This window comes from Plecotus auritus, assembly GCF_963455305.1.
Source record: "Plecotus auritus genome assembly, chromosome: X".
Lineage (NCBI taxonomy): Eukaryota > Metazoa > Chordata > Mammalia > Chiroptera > Vespertilionidae > Plecotus > Plecotus auritus.
The window spans coordinates 35,391,086-35,413,672 of NC_137784.1; positions in this window are offsets into that span (position 1 = coordinate 35,391,086).

The window sequence follows — 22,587 nt, forward strand, 5'->3', positions numbered from 1 at the left end:
GCTCCCTTTCTGCCTCTTCTGGCATACCTGCTATTCAAATATTGTTACATTTCATGTTATCCCATAGCTCCCTTAAGCTGTCCTTCCTGTTTTTTTAATTGTTTTTTCCTTTTGGTTCTCTGATTGAATGATTTTTTTCAACCCTGTGTTCTAATTCACTGATTCAATCCTCAGCTTCCCCCAATCACCTGTGTATTTCTTCCATTGTGTTCTTTGTTTGTGCTGTCATTCTTTATTTCTGTTTTTATAGTTATTATATATTTTCTCACGTTGTTGGGCATCTTTGCCAACATTATTCTGAACTCTATATCAGATAATTTTCTTATCTTCATTTCATTTATCTCTTCTTCTGGAGAATTCTCTTGTTCTTTCCTTTGGGGGTTGTTTCTTTGTCTCCTCATTTTGGGTACCTGTTTGGGTTTGTGACTATATATTAGGTATATCTGCTACACCTCTCAATCTCTAGTACAGGACAACATGAAATGCTCTTTCTGACTAATTAGATCAGGCAAGGACTCAAATCATCCAGAGACTGCCTCCACATACAGACTGATAGGATTCAGTCTTGAATAGCCCTCAGACAATCGTCCACAGGTGTGGTGAGTATTTTTTTTTTTCAACAGGATGAGGCAATTGTTTCTGCCTAGAGGCAAATTGTTATTCCCATTCTCTTAATGAGCCTCAGAAACTCTGCACCGTAGGGCAAGGTGTTTTCCACAAGTGTGGATCAACTGTCTTCCTCCCAGGCAAAGCTGCCTGTTTAGCAAATATCTGCATGGGAAACATGACTTCCTCAGCATGAGGGAATGACTCCGTACAGGAAACTGGGTGTCTTTCCTCTGAGTTCTAACACCAGAGTCCCCAATCCTGGCTTCTGCTCACACAGCTCCAGTCTACTCTGCCCTCCCTCTGCTGGAGCACAAGGTGAGTGGCTCCACAGGGAATTTTGTTCATTGGCCCTTTAAGAGGGTGCCTGCATTTCCATCCATCTTTCCCTGACAGTCAAAACCCCACTGCTTTTCACAGCCATATGTTATGTGGGTACCCTTCTCAGTTCTGTTGCTCTCTGCTTGGGGGGGGCCAGCTTGGGGTGTAGACCCCAGAGTTCTTAATGGCAACCCCTGACAGCTGAGATATCCTTCTAGAACTTCAGCTGCTGTCTGTGGGTTCTCAGTCGGCCCTTTTGCACCTCTGCCTCTCCTACCAGTCTCTATGCAGTCTCCACTTTCTGACCTCAGTTATCAGGGTTCTCTCCAGCAAGTCTTCTGTTGATTATTCAGGGAGTTTTTCTTGTATTTCAGTTACAATTCCAGTTTGGTCCTGGGAACGTGTCTGTGCAACATCCCTTATCCCACCACCATTTTTAATCTCCCTGGGTTACAATAATCTTGCTTGATTTTTTTTTCCTCTTTGAATATACCATGTCATTCCCTGTGGCCTGAAATATTTCTGGAAAAAAATAGTTGATAATCTGTGGGGATTCACTTGTATGTAACTAGCTGCTCTTTCTTGGTGTGTGTGTGTGTGTGTGTGTGTGTGTGTGTGTGTTTAAAGATTCTCCTGTGGAACACTCTGTGATTTCTGGACCAGATTCTGTTTCATTCACCAGGTTTGGGAAGTTTTCAACCATTAACTCTTCAACAAGGTTTTCTTTTCCTTTTTTTTATCTTCTCTCCCTCTGGGATCCCTATGATTCTACCGTTTGTATGCTTCATGCATCTTGGCACAGTGGTGTCTTGAACTGTCCTCATTTTTTAAATTCTATTTTTCATTTTTACTGTTTCAACTGAGTGATTTCAACTATCTTGTCTTCCAGATTGCTGACTTGTTCTTCTGCCTCATGTAATCTACTTGAGTCCCTGTAGTGTATTTTTTATTTCAGTTATTGTATTCTTCATTATTATTAATTATATTTTCTATTTTCTATCTCTTTCTTAAAGTTTTCACTAAGTTAATCCATTCTTCTCCTGAGGTCATTGAGCATATTTATAACAAATGTTTTGAACTCTTTATCTGGTAGAGTGTTTGTATCTGTTTTATTTATATCTTTTTCTGTGTATGTTCCCCCCCACCTATTTATTTGCTTGGAACATATTTTTTTTTTTTATCTCCTCATTTTGGCTAACTCTTCCTGTTTGTTTCTATGAATTAGGTGAAACTGCAAACTCTTCCAGTCTTGAAGGAGTGACCTTGTATAGGAACTTCTCCTTTTTAGGCTCTGTATGCTAGGTGTCTTTCAAAGAGCAGCTGTAGTTATAGTTGGAGTAGGAGTGGGTTTCAGGAAGACTCAAGGGTAAGTTGCATGCATGATACATTGGCAGGCCACTTGTAGCTGGAGCTTGAATGGGCAAGAGCTATGAAAAATTCCAGGGACAAGCAATGCTGGGGCCACCTTTGCTGACTGGCTGAATATGTAGCTATATTGGTCACTGGCCAGGTAAAGATTCAGGGACAAGCTGAGCTGGGCTAGTCTTGGCAGGCTGGTAAGAATCATAGTTGGAGTGGGCACAGGCCACAGGGAATACTGAGAGCAAGCCTATATGGGGCCCAGATCTATAGCTATAGCAAGTTCAAGCCACAGGGAGGCTCAGGGGCAAGTCATGCTGGGACCTTAGGAGGGCTTTTGGAGCTGTAGTTGAGGTAAGCTTAGGATTAAGAGTGTCCCAGGGGAAAGCTGTGCCAGAGTCTAGACCTGTAGCTCAAATGGGTGTGGTATATGATAAATCAAGGGGATAAGGATAAGCTGAATCAGGGACATCTAGACAGGCTGGTTGGAGCTATAGTTGGATGGGTCTCAGGATTCAGGGGATCCTGGGATCAATCTATGCTGGAATCTGGAGCTATATGTGGAGGGGGTACAAGCTGCAGGGTCCAGTGGCAAGCTGCACGGGGGCCATCTTAGCAGGCCTATTGGAACTTTAGGCCCTAGGAGTCCCAGGGGCAAGCCATAGAGTTGGTGTTGGCCCTGGGTTCTGGGTTCTGGCCCTGGGAGTGCCTGGAATGGCTAGTAGAGCACCTGGATCATGTTCCTGTCCATGTAATGTAAGTAGAGGAAACAACAAATGGCACTCTTTAGTGCTTCTAACATCATCGAAACTTCCCAGAGATCCCCTCCTGTTTGGAAGATGCTCTAGGACTAGTAAATTTAGTTCCTACTCATATATTCTAGGTACCCTTTTAAACCACTTCCCCCCATATTTCCAGGGGAGGAGTGTCTGCACACAGACTTTTCAGTGATTCCTTCCTAATGCCTGGTAATGTGTTGGGTGTGCTATTCCCACAATACTGTGTCTCCATCTTTCCTACCCATTGTACTCTTTCTCTTTTGTTTGGTGTGCAGAACCTATCCAGTCATTTCTCATCTCCTCTTCAATGGGAATTGCTCTGTCTGTATGTGTAGATTCAATGTGTTTGTGGAAGGAGGTGAATTTAGGGTTTTCCTATGCTGCCATCTTGGATAGATTAAAACTTTATTTTCATAATCAAAAGGCATACAATATAGGATCTAAGGTTATCCTATATAATAAAGAGGGAATATGCAAATTGACCATCACTCTGCCACAAATATGGTGGCGCCCAAAGCGGAGGCGGGGGGGTGGATTTCCATAACACAAGATGGCTGCACCCACAGCAGAGGCCGAGTTCCTGTAATGAGCCTTAATGAGCAATCAGCAGGGACCTGAGGCTGCCCCCCCCCACCCCCGTGGGCCTTGACAGGGTTAGGACCTCAGGCCGTACCCCCCACCCATCAGGGCTTGAAGGGGGACCTCAGGCCACAACCCCCACCCTGGCACCAGGCCGGGGGGCCTGAGGCCATGACCCCCGCCCAGCAGAGCTTGACAGGGGACCTCAAGGTGCGCCCCCCACCCTGGTGCTGGGCCAGGGGACCTCAGGCCACAACCCCCGCCCTGGCACCAGGCTGGGGGGCCTGAGGCCATGACCCCCGCCCAGCAGGGCTTGACAGGGGACCTCAAGGTGCACCCCACACCCTGGTGCTGGGCTAGGGGACCTCAGGCTGCTCCCCCCACCCCGGCACCAAGCTGGGGGACCTCATTCTGTGCTCCCTGCCCCGGCACCAGACCCGGGACCTAAGGCCATGCTCCCTGCCTGGCAGGGCTTGACAGGGGACCTCAGGCCATGCCCCCCTCCCAGTGGGGCTTGACGGGGGACCTGAAGCTGTGCCCCCCACCAGGTGGGGCTTGACGGGGGTCCTCAGACCATGCCCCCTGCCCGGTAAGGCTTGACAAGGAATCTCAGGCCGCATCTCCCACCTTGCAGGGTTTGATGGGGGACCTCAAGGCATGCCCCCAGCCCTGGCGCCAGGCCAGGGGACCTGAGGCTGCACCCCCCCACCCAGTGGGGCTTGACAAGGGTGGGACTGGCCAGGTCTGGATCTAGCCCAATGCGGGGGGCAGCGGCCAGGTCTGGGTCTCGCGCGATTTTGAGGTGCACATGGGTTGGCAGGGACTTGACTCTGGATCCCGTGGTGTGCCCCAGACTCTGACAGGAGGAAGATTTTCATATACATTTGACTAATTTACTTTCATCTCTGACACTTCGATTATAGAGAAAGGGCAAATAGCAATATTAAAATATTGCCTCTAACTAATCCCCTTTTAATGTGCATGAATTTCGTGCACTGGGCCACTAGTATGATATATTTATGATAGTCAGAAGACTTAATTTTTACAATTCAGTTCCTTTTTTATCCTTAAAAGATGAAGCAAAATATTTCAATATTAGTTTATATTAAAATATTATTCTAAAGATAGTTTATGAGGAACAATTATGTAATATGTTTTAAGTTTCAAATATAAAAATTATTGTCACTCAACAAAACTTAGTTTCAAGTCTATCCTTTTAAATGATGTTTTAAAATAGTAGATATTAAGTAATTTATTTTTATTGAATATATTTTATTTAATGCCACTATTTGATAGGAATGTGACTGTATCACTAGAAGTTCTACATGTTAAGTTTCCCATGAATAAAAGAGAGTAAACTTAGTAACGAAAGCTGAAGAGTTTTGATGCATAGCCTTTCCACAATTAAATTAACTTCCTTGAGATGTTTTCCAAAAGCAGAATCTATGCAACTATATTAAAACTGCCCATTTATCTTTTACTATTTAGAAAATTGATAATTAAAATGTTTTAAAGTAAAAATGGACATTTTATCTCAGATATCAAAAATATCCCAACAATATCATCTGTCAAAAGGTGACAAATTCAAGTTTGTTTATGTGTTTTTTTTTTTAAATCAGATGATGTTCCAGCAACTGGAATTACCACAAATATGTGGAAAGCTGACCAACTGAGAATTAAGAACCAGAATGAAATCTATCCAGTGGCATTGCTTCTTTTCAAAGCATGATTTACAAAAAATAAAAAAATAAATAATGGAGTTAAAATCATATGCTATGACCTTCTTTTATAATTTCATCTTTTGGCTGAAAGTATCAGATGCACAAGTACAAACTAGATCTATTGTATTGTGGTAAATTGAATATTCTGTCAAGCTTTCAATAATTGTTGAATGTACATTCTGTACTATGTTCTGGCCTATATATTGGGAAAACCAAAGTAAATAAAAAATGGCCTTTCCCTCAGGGAACTCAAAGTTTGATCATAGAAGTAGAGACATATTAAGAAATAAATAATCACAATATAGTTAATCTCTTCTTTTAATCCTTTATTTTTATTGTTGGCACTATTACAGATGCCCCCATTTCTTACCTTTTCCCTCTGGCCACCACCACGCTGTTGCCTGTGTCTATGGGTTATTCATATATATTCTTGGCGAATCTTTTCACATCCTTTTATCCAGCAACCACCCCCCCACCCCCGCAATCTAGTTAATTTATTTTTTATTCCAAATTTCTTCTTTAGGATTCTCAGAATGGTAATAAAGCAGAATCAACTGTGGGAAGGATAAGCCAACTAGAGTACAATTTTTCTTTTGTAGAGTTCTATAACTTATTGTATTTGGTGTTTCTCAGTAGCTGTGATTATCAAACCAGGAAAAACACGAGCAGTTTTGTGTATTTTAAAAAAAATAACCTTCTTCTCGCTTCTTGCCCCATAACTAGCAAATACCATATTTTAAAATTTCATCCTGAATCTAAATTTTGGGCACTTTAGGGCTGCTGAAAGGAATTCTCTATATGTACTCAAGAAAAATTAGGACAGAGGATATGTTTGGGCTTGATTGTATCAATAGTGCTTAACACAATGCCTAGCTCATAATAGGCACTTACTGAATGATTGTTGAATGAATGAATGTTTGATTAAGATACAATATGTGATAAGGTCAGGATTTTTTTATTAAAAATATTTTAAAGTTTGTTTATCCAATTAATTTATAATTGTATGGAAGAAATTGTGAAGCTATTTAAGTACTGGTATCTTCTTCAAGTTCATTGCCTATACCATATGTCCCTATAATGGATATATATACAGAGGTCAGCAATTAGGCACCCCACTTCTGAAATATTACTGACCTCTACTTTAGAGCATTGAAATATCTAAAATGACCAGATTACCATTTCATATATATATTTCTAATACATTTTATGTAGACTTGAAATCCACCTGAAGAATGATTTATACATAAGAATTTAGAATATTTACAATGGGAGAGATTAGAAAAATATTAGCAGCAAGCCTTCAAAAACATTAATATCTAAGAAAATTTATCAGAGTTGTCCTTATTCTCCTTTCCTAGGGCCTTTTCATAAACATGTTTTATGTTTCACTTTAATTTGCAAGTTTATTATTTATTTATTTATTTATTTTTAATTAAAATATTTTTAATGCTGACATTATTGCAAGAGTTCCCCTTCTCCCACCCCTTTGCCCATCTCCACCTCCCCCTCCTCCCTGTACCTTGGGCTTTACCAAATTATTGTCCGTGTCCATGGGGTATGCATATATGTTCATTGGCTATTTCCTTCACTTTCTTTATCCAGTTACTTCCACCCCCCTCCCTTTGGGCACTAGCCAGTCTGTTCCATGTAATCATGCTTCTGGTTCCATTTTGTTTGTCAGTATATTTTGTTCATGAGATTCTACATATTAGTGAGATCGTATGGTATTTGTCTTTCTCTGACTGGCTTGTTTCACTTAACATAATGCTCTCCAGGTCCATCCATGCTGTCACAAATTGTAAGACTTCCTTCTTTTTTACAACCATGTCGTATTTTGCTGTGCAACTTTAAATCCTCATGACAGAACATTTATAATTTATATCCCAACTTAATTGCCTCTCTCTTGTCATCCCTTCCATTTCTGTCTTTTCTTTAGAATTAATTTAACTCTCAAATGTTTACTTATCTCATTGTTGACTTTGTCCTTTAATGTTTATGTACATGACCAGGGACAACTGATATGTTAAACTTTTTTCTTTCTAATAAAAATTATCCCTTTAGCCCTTCTCATTTAGCAATCAATAGCATTAGAATACTAAGCTTAGTGTTTTGTTGCCCAGAACTAACTTGTAACTTCACTCTGTCAGCCATAAGATATAGGAGATACTACTGCCTTAATTATTCATATTTCTCAGTTCAAAATTCTGCTTCTCCCTCAAAAGTTTCAACTTCAGAGAGCTTCATTTCTCCATTATTTTTCTATTGATTTTTTCAAGCTTCTCTGATGTAGAAATGATCTTTATTTTAAAATTTGGCTTATGACTAAGACTAGGAGACAGCTAGTTTATAAAATATTGTAAGAACGACTTGTAAATGTTTTGGGAATTGAAGATTTATATAAAAATAATATATTTCAATTACAGAGTAGAAGAATGTCTAATGCATGTAATACATTCAAATCACTAATGATTTTCCTATGTAGACATCTATAAAGTGAATTTCTTGCATTTTAGTTTTAAACAGTTATTAGCAACCACATAATTTCTCTATTTTCTACTTGCAAGTTATATATTGTAATATTTTGTCATTCCATTTAGACATTTTAATTTGCTTTAAAATACGCATTGAAATTTTATCTCACCTTATATTTTTTTAAATTTTATTTTATTGCTTAAAGTATTACATATAGTAGTATATATATCTCATTTTTTCCCCATAGACCTTCCCCCAGCCTCCCCTAGCCCCTGTCACATGCCCTCATCCCACCGCCGCCCAGTGTCTTGTGTCCATTGGCCATGCTTATATACATGCATACAAGTCCTTTGGTTGAACTCTTTCCCCCACTTCCCGACACTCCCCAGCCTTCCCACTGTAATTTGACAGTATGATCAATGCTTTACTGCCTCTGTATCTATCTTTTTTATTAATCAGGTAATAATGTTCTTTATTTTCCATAAATGAGTGAGATCATGTGGTATTTTTCTTTCATTGCCTGGCTTATTTCACTTAGCATAATGCTTTCCAGGTCCATCCATACTGCTGCAAATGGTAAGAATTCCTTCTTTTTTATAGCAGTGTAGTATTCCATTGTGTAGATGTACCATAGTTTTCTAATCCACTCATCTGCTGATGGGCATTTAGGCTGTTTCCAAATCTTAGCTATGGTGAACTGTGCTGCTATGAACATAGGGGTGCATATATCCTTTCTGATTGGTGTTTCTAGTTTCTTGGGATATATTCCTAGAAGTGGGATTACTAGGTCAAATGGGAGTTCCTTTTTTTTTTCGATTTTTAGTTTTTTGAGGAAACTCCACACGGTTCTGCACAGTGGCTGCTCCAGTCTGCATTCCCACCAGCAACGCACGAGGGTTCCTTTTTCTCCGCATCCTCGCCAGCACTTGTCGTTTGTTGATTTGTTGATGATTGCCATTCTGACAGGTGTCAGATGGTACCGCATTGTAGTTTTGATTTGCATCTCTTGGTTAATTAGTGACTTTGAGCATGTATGCATATGCCTCTTGGCCTTCCTTCTGTGTTCTTTCGAAAAGATACTGTTTAGGTCCTTTGCCCAATTTTTTATTAGATCATTTATCTTCCTTTTATTAAGTTGTATAAGTTCCCTGTAGATGTTGGAGGTTAAAACTTTATCAGTGATAACATTTACAAATATGTTCTCCCATACAATGGGCTTTCTTGTTGTTTTGTTGATGGTTTCTTTTGCTGTGTAAAAGCTTTTTATTTTGATGTAGTCCTATTTGTTTATTTTCTCTTTAGTTTCCATTGCCTTAGGAGCAGTATCGGTGAAGAAATTGCTTCAGCATATGTCTGAGATTTTTCTGCCTATGGATTCCTCTATTATTTTTAAGGTTTCCCGTCTTATGTTTAAGTCCTTTATCCACTTTGAGCTTATTTTTGTGTATGGTGTAAGTTGGTGGTCTAGTTTCATTTTTTTCCATCTATCTGTCCAAATTTCCCAACACCATTTATTAAAAAGACTGTCTTGACTCCATTTTATGTTCATGCCTCCTTTGTCAAATATTAATTGAGCTTAGTGGTTTGGGTCGATATCTGGGTTCTCTATTCTATTCCATTGGTCTATATGTCTGTTCTTGTGCCAGTACCAGACTGTTTTGAGAACAGTGGCTTTGTAATACAGCTTGAAATCTGGTATTTAGATCCCTCCTACTTTATTCTTCCTTCTCAGGATTGCTGTGGCTATTCGGGGTCTTTTTTTATTCCAGATGAATTTTTGGAGAGTTCTTTCTGGGTCTGTGAAATATGCCATTGGTATTTTAACGGGGAGTGCATTGAATCTATAGATTGCTTTGGGTAGTATGGACATTTGAATGATCTTGATTCTACCAATCCATGAACATGGTATGTTCTTCCATCTGTTTACGTCTTCCTCTATCTCTTTTGTCAGTCACCTGTACTTTTCCACATATACGTCTTTTATCTCCTTAGTTAATTTTTTTCCTAGGTATCTTATATTTTTGGTGTGATGGTAAATGGGATTGCTTTTTTAGTCTCTCTTTCTGCAAGTTCACTATTGGTGTATAGAAATGTCATAGATTTCTTGGCATTAATTTTGTATCCTGCTACATTGCCGAATTCATTTATTAAGTCTAATAGTTTTTTTGATGGAGTCTTTAGGTTTTTTATGTACAATATCATGTAATCTGCAAATAAAGAGAGCTTTACTTCTTTTTTTCTATTTGGATGTCTTTTATTTCTTCTTCTTGTCTGATTGCAATGGCTAAAACTTTCAGTACTATGTCGAACAAGAGTGGTGAGAGTGGGCATCCCTGTCTTGTTCCTGTTCTTAGGGGAAATGGTTTTAGTTTTTGCCCATTGAGTATGATGTTAGCTGTGGGTTTATCATATATGGCTTTTATTATGTTGAGGTATGATCCTCCTATTCCAACCTTGCTGAGAGTTTTTATCAAGAAAGTGTGTTGGATTTTGTCAAATGCTTTTTCTGCATCAGTTGATATGACTATGTGATTTTTATCTCTCAATTTGTTTATGTGATGTATCACGTTTATTGATTTGTGGATATTGTACCATCCTTGCATCCCTGGGATAAATCCTACTTGGTCATGGTGTATGATCTTTCTGATGTACTGCTGTATCTGATTTGCTAGAATTTTGTTGAGGATTTTGGCATATTGGCCTGTAATTCTCTTTCATTGTGTTGTCTTTATCTGGTTTTGGTATTAAGGTGATGCTGGCTTCATAGAATGAGCTTGGAAGTGTTCCTTCCTCTTAAATTTTTTGGAATAGTCTGAGGCAGATAGGTTTAATTTCTTCCTTGAATGTTTGGTAAAACTCCCCTGTGAAGCCATCTTGCCCTGGGCTTTTGTTTGCTGGAAGCTTTTTGATGACTGCTTCAATTTCTTGCATAGTTATTGGCCTATTGAAATTTTTAGATTCTTCCTGATTGAGTTTTGGAAGGTTGTATTTTTATAGGAATATGTCCATTTCCTCCAGGTTGTCCAATGTGTTGGAATAGAGTTGTTCATAGTATTTTTTTTTAACAATCCTTTGTATTTCTGTGAGGTTTGTTGTTATTTTTCCTCTTTCATTTCTGATTTTGTTTATTTGGGTCCTCTCTCTTTGCTTCTTGGTGAGCCTGGCTAGAGGTTCATCAATCTTGTTTATCCATTCAAAGAACCAGTTCTTGGTGTTGTTGATCTTTTGTATTGTTTTTATGGACTCTATGTCGTTTATCTCCACTCTGATATTTATTATTCCCTTCCTTCTGCTTACACTGGGCTTCTCTTGTTGCTCTCTTTCTAACTCTTTGAGTTGTAGGGCTAGGTAATTTATTACTATTGTTTCTTGTATTTTCTGTAGGTTTGTAGAGCTATGAACTTCCCTCTCAAGGCTGCTTTCGCTGTGTCCCATAGATTTTGGATTGTTGTGTTTTCATTGTCATTTATTGCCATGATGTTTTTTATTTCTTCTTTGATCTGTCTGGTAACCCAGTCATTGTTTAATAGCATGCTGTTTAGTCTCCATGTGTTTGATTTTTTTTTTTTTTGGATTGTTTTTATTGTAGGTGATTTCCAGTTTCATGCCATTGTGATCTGAGAAGATGCTTGACATGATTTCTATCTTCTTGAATTTGAAGAGACTATGCCTATTACCCAATATATAGTCTATCTTTGAAAATGACCCATATGCACTTGAGAAGAATGTATATTCTGTGGCTTGGGGGTAAAATGTTCTGAAGCTGTCAATTAATTCCATCTGGTCTAGTGAATCATTTAGGATTGATGTTTCTTTACTGATTTTTTTGTTTAGAGGATTTGTCCAAACGTGATAGTGGGGTATTAAAGTCCCCTACTATGATTGTATTGCTGTCAATCGCTCCCTTGATATCCTCCAGATGTTTTTTTATGTATTTGGGTGCTCCTGTATTGGGTGCATATATGTTTACCAGAGTTATTTCTTCTTTTTGGATTGCTCCCTTTAATATTATGAAGTGGCCTTCCTTATCTCTTTTTATGTCCTTCACTTTGAGATCTAATTTGTCAGATATAAGTATTGCTACCCCAGCTTTTTTTTCATTTCCATTCGCCTGGAAAACCTTTTCCCATCCCTTCACCCTCAGTCTGTGTGCACCTTTTTTTCTAAGGTGGGTTTCTTGTAGACAGCAGATATATGGGTCTTGTTTTCTTATCCAATCCGTTACCCTATGTCTTTTGATTGGGGCATTTAATCCATTTACACTTAAAGTTATTGATAGGTACTTGTTTGTCACCATTTTTATTCTTTACCCCTGTGTTCCTTCTTCACTTCCTATTTCTTCTTTTTACATCAGACCCTTCAGTATTTCTTGCATTGCTAGTTTGGTGGTAATAAACTCCCTTAGTCCTTTTTTGTCTGTGAAGCTCCTGATTCCACCTTCAATTTTGAATGATAGCCTTGCCGGGTATAGTATTCTTGGATTCATTCCCTTGCTTTGCATCACTTTGTATATTTCATTCCATTCTCTTCTGGCCTGGTGTGTTTCTGTTGAGAAATCAGTTGATATTCTAATAGGAGATCCCTTGTGGGTAACTTTCTGTCTCTCTCTGGCAGCCTTTAAGATTCTTACGTTGTCATTGGTGTTTACCAATTTAATTATGATGTGTCTTGGTGTCGGTCTTTTGGGGTTCAACTTGTTTGGGACACTATGTACTTCTTGGACTTGCATAGTTTTTTTTTTTTCTTGCCAATATCAGGGAAGTTTTCTGTCATTATTTCTTCAAACAGATTTTCTATTTCTTGTTTCTCTTCCTCTCCTTCTGGTACCCCTATTATGTGAATGTTGTTTCATTTTGTGTTGTCTCACAGGTCCCTTAGGCTCTCCATTTGCTTTTTAAGTCTTCTTTCCTGTTGCTGCTGTGTTTTTTCCTACCTTGTCTTCTAATTCTCTTATTCGGTCTTCAGCCTCTTCTAGTCTCCTGGTTAAGCCTTCCATTGTGTTCTTTATTGCCACAATGTCATTCTTCATCTTCTCTTGGTTCCTTTTCATGTCGGTGACATTCTCATTCAGCTCCTTATAGTTCTGATTGAGTTGTGTGTACTTGTCATCCACCTGTTTAAACATCCTTATAACCATTACTCTGAATTCTTTCTCTGATATGCTGCTAGCCTCAGTTTCATTTTACTCCCTTTCTGGTGAATCCTCTTTTTCTTTTCTTTGGGGATTGCTTTTTTTTCTTCCCATGTTTTGCTGTAACATTTTAACTGTAGGTCCGATTGGTTTGATACTTATGTTCTTTTGGAAATGGTGCTACTGGTGTGATCTCTCAGGTCTCCTGGGTTTGGTGATCTAGTGTAACTCCCTACTTGAGCTATTTGGGTTCTCTTGATGTAGGCCTGTGAGGTGAAAAGGTAAAACTGCGGTTTCTAGAAATCATTAGGTATGGAGGGGGGTGTCCCAATTTTTACTGTCTTGTGCCCTTGATTGTTATTGCACGTGTCCAGCAGGGACTCACAGTGGCACCCAGGATCCATCTGTTGAGGTGATAAGTCTCAGGAGGCCTGCATTCTGGAATGGTGTAACTGTGATATCCGAGTTCTGTAGTTGTGAGGTGGGCAGACTTAGCTTTTGCTGCTGCACCTGTGGTGGATATGCGCACGCTCCCAGTGGAGGATCACAGGGGCACTCGTGGTGCGTTTGCCAGTGAGGGGCACTGAAGTATTCTGACGGGCCATGGTACTAAAGCTGCGTAATTGAGGTGTCTGTGTGCTGGTATCCAGGATGAGTGAATTCAGTATTTCTATTGCCAGGGGGAGTGCATCCCTGTTTGTCCAACATCACACCTAGCAAGGACTCACAGCAGCTCCCACAAGCACCCTGTGGATAGATGAGTTCAGGGTGCCTCCCCATTGGAAATGAGCGAACAAACTGGCAGTGCATTTGCCTGTGCAGAGCTCTGATGCACTTTGAGGTGCCCTGGCACTGAAGTTACACTGCTGTGGTGTCTCTGCAGGTGTCCAGGATGAGTGAATTCAGAATTTCTACTGATGGGGGCAGTGCGTCCCTGTTTGTCCAAGATCACACCCAGCCAGGACTCACAGCATCTCCCACAAGCACCCTGTGGATAGATGGGCTCAGGGTGCCCGCCCTTGGAAATGTGTGCGTGAACTGGCAGTGCATTTGCCTGTGCAGAGCTCTGATGCACTTTGGGGGGCCCTGGCAGTGAAGTTACACTGCTGGGGTGTCTGTGGGAAGTTTTTCAGGAGGAAGGAGTTCAGAATTTCTACTGTGGGGCAGCGAGTTCTTGTCTGTACAGAATCACACCCAACAGGGCTCAAAGCAGCTCCCCAGAGGACCCTGTGGATATATGGCCTCAGGGTGCCTTCCCTTTGGAAATGTGCATGTCTGTGGCGGTGAGTTTGCTGGTGCAGAGTTCTGACGCACTTTGAGGGGCCCTGGCGCTGAAGTTGTACAGCTGGGGTGTCTGCGGGCAGTTATTCAGGCAGAGGAAATTCTGAATTTCTACTGTGGGGCAGTGCACCCTTGTCTGTTCAGAATCACACCAGCGGGGGCTCCCAGGGGCTCCCAAGCACTGCCTATGGAGTGGTGTGCCCTGGATGTCTGTGTGCTCTGGAAACATGCGAATGTTTTGTCTGGAGTTCTGCTGCTGAGGAGGGGGAGGTTGCACTTACGGCTGTGGGAATGGTGCGCCTTTGGAGGTGGAGGTCCCAGGGTCCCAGGGTCTGCAGCTGGGGTAGCAGGATTTTGGCTGGGGTGGCTGCTGGGTCGCCAGCTGTGTCAAAGTCCTGTCTGGGTGGTGGTGCTGATGAGCTCCTAAAAAAGGTCGTTGTCCCCTTCAAGATGGCGTGGGCTTCGTACCTGAGTCCTACAGTCCAGGGAGTACCCACAGCGGTAGTAGTCTCTCCTTGTCCTAGAGAGCCTGGTCTGCCAGCCCCTGCTGTTCATGTGAGATTTAACTGTCCCTTACTCACTCACACACACACCACACACAGCCACACACTCTCCTTTCATACCCTCACTCACTCACTTCCTCTCCCTCACCTCTGTCCTGCCAGCCTCCATCTTTTTTTTCTCCTTTATCTCACTTTAGATAAAGTCCTAGATGGTTTTTCAGTAGTCTAGAAGTAGTTTTTGTGGCTTTAGGTTTTCTGTTTACTAATATATAATGTAATTATTGGATTTAATTACAAAATGAGTCATTTTGCTGATGCAACTTGAGCAACCTAGAGCAAACTGACTGTTTAATGTCTCAGTTATAAACTAAGCACTGAAGTTTAAATAGTTTTTAAAAATGTATATTTTATTGATTTTTTTACAGAGGGGAAGGGAGATGAATAGAGAGTTAGAAACATCGACGAGCGAAAAACATAGATCAGCTGCCTACTGCACACCCCCTACTGGGGATGTGCCTGCAAACAAGGTACATGCCCTTGACCAGAATCAAACCTGGGACCCTTCAGTCTGCAGGCCTACGCTCTATCCACTGAGCCAAATGGGTTAGGGCTTAAATATTTTTAAAAGAGAAATCTGCTTCATTTATTTTTAATTAGTTTTCATTAACGGATTTAGTCTATAAGAAAGATAGTATTCAGAAGTGGGATGAACATTTTGTTTTCAATGCAGTCATTTAAATTTTACTTATGGCTATGCTTCTTATTTTTTCTTTAGTCCCTTTGTTTCCATAGTCATCATATAGTTAGGAAAAGTAATGAGAAATAAAGTAATCATTTTACCTGTACACAAGAGACAAAGAATTACATTAATGTACAAAGGACTAGGAATAGCTTTTGGTAAAGCAAAATATATCATTCCAAGATAAATCTGATAATTTGTGAGCAGGCAAGGTATGCACCGTTTTGCCATCATCAGTTACCCTATTAAAGTACCAATTCTCAAATGGAGTGAAAAGATGGCAGCTGGCAGGATGGAGGTGAGGGAGAGGAAGTGATTGAGTGAGGGTATGAAAGGAGAGTGTGTGGATGTGCGTGGTGTGTGTGTGAGTGAGGGAGGGAAAGTTAAATTTTGCAGGAACAGCAGGGGCTGGCAGACAAGCTCTCCTTGACAAGGAGAGACTACCACCACTGAGGGCACTCCCTGGATGGTGGGACTCCAGCACGGAGCCCAAACCATCTTGAAGGAGAGAACAGCCTTTTTTAAGGAACTCATCAACACCACCAACCAGACAGGCCTTGGAATTGCCCCGTGACCCAGCAGCCACTCCAGCCAAAATCTTGCTACCCCAGCTGCAGACTCGTGGACCCTGGGACCTCCACCTCCAAAGGTGCACCACTTGGCAGCAGTAAGTGCAACCTCCCCCTCCCTAGCAGCAGAACTCCGGATTCGCGAGTATCCGGATTCGCGTGTTGCCAGCCGGATTCATGCATTTCCAGCCACGCAGGGCACTTCTTAGGCAGTGCTTGGGAGCTGCTGAGAGCCCCCGAGGGTGTGATTCTGCACAGACAAGGGCGCGCAGCCCTGCATTAGGAATTCTGAATTCGTCTTCCTGGATAACTGCCCACATTCACCCAGGTGGCTGAACCACAGTGCCAGGACCCCTCAGAGTGCATCAGAGCTCTGCACCCCAGCAAGCACACATCCACAGAGGGGAAGTTCCAAACAGGCAAGCAACCTGAGCCCATCTACCCACAGGGCGCTAGTGAGAGCCACTGTGAGCTCCCCCTGGGTGTGATCTTGAACAAGCGGGGGTGCACTCCGCCCCAGCAATAGAATTTTTGAATTCATTCATCCTGAATACTGGCCCACAGGCACCTCAATTGTGTGGCTACACTGCCAGGGCCCTTCAGAATCTTTCAGTATGCCTCACTGGCAAACGTACTGTGGGTACTCCTGTGAGCCACCACTGGGAGTAAGTGCCTATCCACCACAGGTGCAACAGCAAAAGCTAGGTCTGCCCACCCCAGGACTGCAGAACTCTGGGCACCACAGTCACGCCTTTCCAGAGAACAGGCCCCATGAACCCCATCATCCCAACAGACAGTTCCTGGTTGCCACTGTGAGTCCCTGCTGGGCACGTGAGATTTCAATTAAGGGTGCAAGACAGCAAATATTGGGCCACTCCCCTCCACGTGGCTGACTTCTAGACACAGCAGTTGTGCCTCTCAAGCTTGCAGGCCTACATCAAGAGAATGCAAATAGATCAAGTAGGAGTTACACTAGATTAACAAGCCCAGGAAAACTGAGAGATTAGGGCAGTAGCACCATTCCCAAAAGAACCTGGGTAGCAAAGCAATTGGACCTACAATTAAAACATTACAGGAAAACATGGGAAGACAAAAAAGCAATCCCCAAAGGAAAGAAAAAGAGGAACCACCAGAAAGGGAGTTAAATGAATTCGAAGCTAGCAGCTTATCAGAGATAGAATTCAGAGTAATGGTTATAAGGATGTTTAAATGGATGGATGACAAATACACACAACTCAATGACAAATACAAACAACTCAATGAGAACTATAAGGAGCTGAATGAGAATGTCACCAACATGAAAAGAAACCAAGAGGAGATGAAGAACGACACAGCTGCAATAAAGAACAAAATGGAAGGCCTAAACAGTAGACTAGAAGAGGCTGAGGACAGCATCAGCGAATTAGAAGACAAGGTAGGAAAAAACACACAAACACAGCAGCAACTGGAAAGAAGACTTAACAAGCAAGAGGAGAGCCTAAGGACCTGTGGGACAACACAAAATGAAAGAACATTCGCTTAATAGGGATACCAGAAGGAGAGGTAGAGAAGCAAGGAATAGAAAACCTGTTTGAAGAAATAATGACAGAAAACTTCCTTGATATAGGCAAGAAAAAATTATGCAAGTCCAAGAAGTACATAGTGTCCCAAACAAGTTGAACCCCAAAAGACTGACACCAAGACACATCATAATTAGATTGGTGAACATAGGTGACAAAGTAAGAATCTTAAAGGCTGCCAGAGAGAGACAGAAAGTTACTTACAAGGGGTCTCCTATCAGAATATCAACTGATTTCTCAACAGAAACACACCAGGCCAGAAGGGAATGGAATGAAATATACAGAGTGATGCAAAGCAAGAGACTGAATCCAAGAATGCTATACCTGGCAAGGCTATCACTCAAAATTGAAGGTGGAATCAGGAGCTTCACAGACAAAAAAGGGCTAAGAGAGTTTATCCCTACCAAGCCAGCAATGCAAGAAATGCTAAAGGGACTGCTATAAAAAGAAGAAGGAGAAAGGCAAGAAGAAACACAAACACTAAGGAAAAATATGACAACAAACATGTACTTGTCAATAAAAACATTAAACGTAAATGGATTAAATGCACCAATCAAAAGACATAGGGTAGCTGAATGGATAAGAAAACATGACCCATATATTTGCTGTCTACAGGTGACCTACCTCAGAGCATAGGATACACACAGACTGAGAGAAAAGGGATGGAAAAACATTTTTCAGGCAAATGGAAATGAGAAAAAAGCTGGGGTTGCGATATTTATATCTGATAAAATAGACCTCAAAATAAAGGCCATAATAAGAGATAAGGAAGCCACTACATAATACTAAAGGGAGCAATTCAACAAGAAGATATAACTCTGGTAAACATATATGCACCCAATGCAGTAGGACCCAAATACATAAAAAAATCTCCTGGAAGATATCAAGGGAGAGATCGACAACAACACCATCATAGTTGGAGACCTTAATACACCACTGACATCACTGGATAAATCCTCTAGACAAAAAATAAACAAAGAAACAGCAATTCTAAATGACACAGTAAATCAGATGGACCTAATTGACATCTTCAGAGCATTTCACCCCAAAGCCACGGAATATATGTTCTTCTCAAGTGCACATGGGACATTTTAAAAAATAGACCACATATTGGGTCACAAGCAAAGTCTCCTCAAATTCAAAAAGATTGAAATCATATCAAGCATTTTCTCAGACCACAATGGTATAATACTAGAAATAAACTACAATAAAAACATTTCAAAAAATTCAAACACTTGGAAGCTGAACAGCATGCTACTCAACAATGATTGGGTTATCAATGAAATCAAAGAAGAAATTAAAAACATCCTGGAGACTAATGACAATAAAAACACATCATTGCAAATCCTATGGGACACAATGAAAGTATCCTGATAGGGAAGTTTATAGCTTTACAGGCCTACCTCAAAAAACAAGAAAAAATGGTAATAAATCATCTAACTCAACAACTCAAAGAATTAGAAAGAGAGCAACAAGAAAAGCCCACAGTGAGCAGAAGGAAGGAAATAATGAAGATCAGAGCAGAAATGAATGACATAGAGACAAAAAAGAAAAAAAAAAAAACAATACAAAAACATCAATGAAACCAAGAGCTGGTTCTTAGAAAGGATAAACAAGATTGATGAACCTCTAGCCAGGCTCACCAAGAAGCAAAGAGAGAGGACCCAAATAAACAAAATCATAAATGAAAGAGAAGAAATAACAACAAACCCCACAGAAATACAAAGGATTGTTAAAAAATACTATGAACAACTCTATTCTAACAAACTAGACAACCTAGAGGAAATGGACACATTCCTAGAAAAATACAACGTTCCAAAACTTACTCAGGAAGATTCTAAAAATCTCAATAGGCTGATAACTATGGAAGAAGTTGAAGCAGTCATCAAAAAACTCCCAGCAAACAAAAGCCCGGGGCCAGACAGCTTCACAGGGGAGTTTTACCAAACATTCAAGGAAGAACTAAAACCTATCCTCCTCAGACTATTCCAGAAAAATCAAGAGGAAGGAACACTTCCAAGCTCATTCTAAGAAGCCAGCATCACCCTAATACCAATACCAGATAAAGACAACACAATGAGAGAATTACAGGCCAATATCCCTCATCAACATCGATGCCAAAATCCTCAACAAAATTCTAGCAAATCGAATCCAGCAGTACATCAGAAAGATCATACACCATGACCAAGTAGGATTTATCCCGGGGATGTAAGGATGGTACAATATTTGCAAATCAATAAATGTGATACATCACATAAACAAATTGAGAGATAAAAATCATATAGTCATTTCAATTGATGCAGAAAAAGCATTTGACAAAATCCAACACCCTTTCTTGATAAAAACTCTCAGCAAGGTGGAAAAAGAAGGATCTTACCTCAACATAATAAAAGCCATATATGGCAAACCTACAGCCAACATCATTCTCAATGGGCAAAAACTAAAACCATTTCCCCTAAGAACAGGAACAAGACAGGGATGCCCACTGTCACCACTCCTGTTCAACATAGTGCTGAAAATACTAGCCATTGCGATCAGACAAGAAGAAGAAATAAAAGGCATCCAAATTGGAAAAGAAGAAGTAAAACTGTCCTTATTTGCAGATGACATGATACCTAAAGACTCCATCAAAAAATTATTAGACTTCATAAATGAATTCAGCAATATAGGATACAAAATTAATGCCAAGAAATCTATATCATTTCTATACACCAATAATGAACTTACAGAAAGAGAGACTAAAAAAGCAATCCCATTTACCATTGTACCAAAAAAATTAAGATACCTAGGAATAAACTTAACTTAGGAGGTAAAAGACCTATAGGTGGAAAACTACAGGACACTGAACGAAGAGATAGAGGAAGACATAAACAGATGGAAGAACATACCGTATTCACGGATTGGTAGAATCAACATCATCAAAATGTCCATACTACCCAAAGCAATCTATAAATTCAATGCACTCCCCATTAAAATACCAATGGCATATTTCACAGACCTAAAACAAACCTTCAAAAAATTCATCTGAAATAAAAAAAAAGACCCCGAATCGCTGCAGCAATCCTGAGAAGAACAAAGTAGGGGGGATCTCAATAAAAGATATCAAGCTGTATTACAAAGCCACTGTTCTCAAAACAGCCTAGTACTGGCACAAGAACAGACATATAGATCAATGGAATAGAACAAAGAACCCAGAAATCGACCCAAACCACTATGCCCAATTAATAGTTGACAAAGGAGTCATGAGCATACAATGGAGTCAAGACTGTCTCTTCAACAAATGGTGTTGGGAAAATTGGACAGATACATGCAAAAAAATGAAACAAGATCACCAACTTTCACCATACACTAAAATAAACTCAAAATGGATAAAGGACTTAAACATAAGACGGGAAACCATAAAAATACTAGAGGAATCCACAGGCAGAGAAATCTCAGACATATGCCATAGGAACTTCTTCACTGATACTGCTCCTAGGGCAATGGAAACTAAAGAGAAAATAAACAAATGGGACTACATCAAAATAAAAACTTTTGCACAGAAAAGGAAACCATCAATAAAACAACAAGAAAGCCCACTGCATGGGAGAACATATTTGCCAACGATATCAATGATAAGGGTTTAATCTCCAACATTTACAGAGAACTCATACAACTTAACAAAAAGTAGATAAACAACCCAATCAAAAAATGGGCAACTGATCTAAATAGACACTTTTCAAAAGAAGACAGAAGGAAGGCCAAGAGACATATGAAAACATGTTCAAAGTCACCAATCATCAGAGAGATGCAAATCAAAACAACAATGCGGTACCATCTCACACCTGTCAGAATGGCTATCATCAACAAATCAACAAACGACAAGTGTTGGCGAGGATGCGGAGGAAAAGGAACTCTTTTGCACTGCTGGTGGGAATGCAGACTGGTGCAGCCACTGTGGAGAACAGTATGGAGTTTCCTCAAAAAACTAAAAATGGAACTCCCATTTGACCCAGTCATCCCACTTCTAGGAATATATCCCAAAAACTAGAAACACGAATCAGAAAGGATATATGCACCCCTATGTTCACAGCAGCACAATTCATCATAGCTAAGATTTGCAAACAGCCTAAATGCCCATCAGCAGATGAGTGGATTAAAAAACTGTGGCACATCTACACAATGGAGTACTATGCTGTGGTAAAAAAGGAGTTCCTACCATTTGCAACAACATGGATGGAGATGGAGAGCCTTATGCTAAGTGAAATAAGCCAGGCAGAGAAAGATAAATATCACATGATCTCACTCATTTGTGGAATATAATGAACGGCATAGACTGATGAACAAGAACAGATCCATTGACTGAGAAACGTCAATCAGAACCTCAAACCTCAGGGAAGGAGGGGTTGGGAGTAAGGGGGAGAGATCAACCAAGGGACTTGTGTGCATCCATATGAGCCTAATCAATGGCCGCAGACAACAGTGGGTTGGGGCTTGATTGGGGGGTGGGAGGTAATGGGGAAATAAGGACACATGTGTAAAAAAATTATAACAATAATAAAAAAATAAAAGTGAAAAAAAATAGAAAAGAAATTGTGAGGTAACCAGAACCCCAAGAACGCCTGAGAACGTCTTTCTTGCCATGCTGGCAGTAATCAGCTGTATGGTAATATTACCTGGGGAAAATAGGGAAGTATTTTGGACTTATGTTCCTGACCCTTCATGGGTAAGAGCCCTTACATGGGCTGATCCCCCGCCTAATGTAGTCACCAATAATACCAAACACCTTGGTCATCCAGGAGGACCATGGGTGGGGCAAGGAAGTATAATTACGCAGGGGTCACCACCCAGCTTCCCTTCTGTATGACACAAAATCAAACCACTGCTCCTTTGACTGAAAAATTAAAGAGAGGTTTCTGGCTTGCGTGGACACCAAAGGAAGGGACTATCACTACTTGCTCCTGGGAGAGGTCCAGAAAATGTAACTAA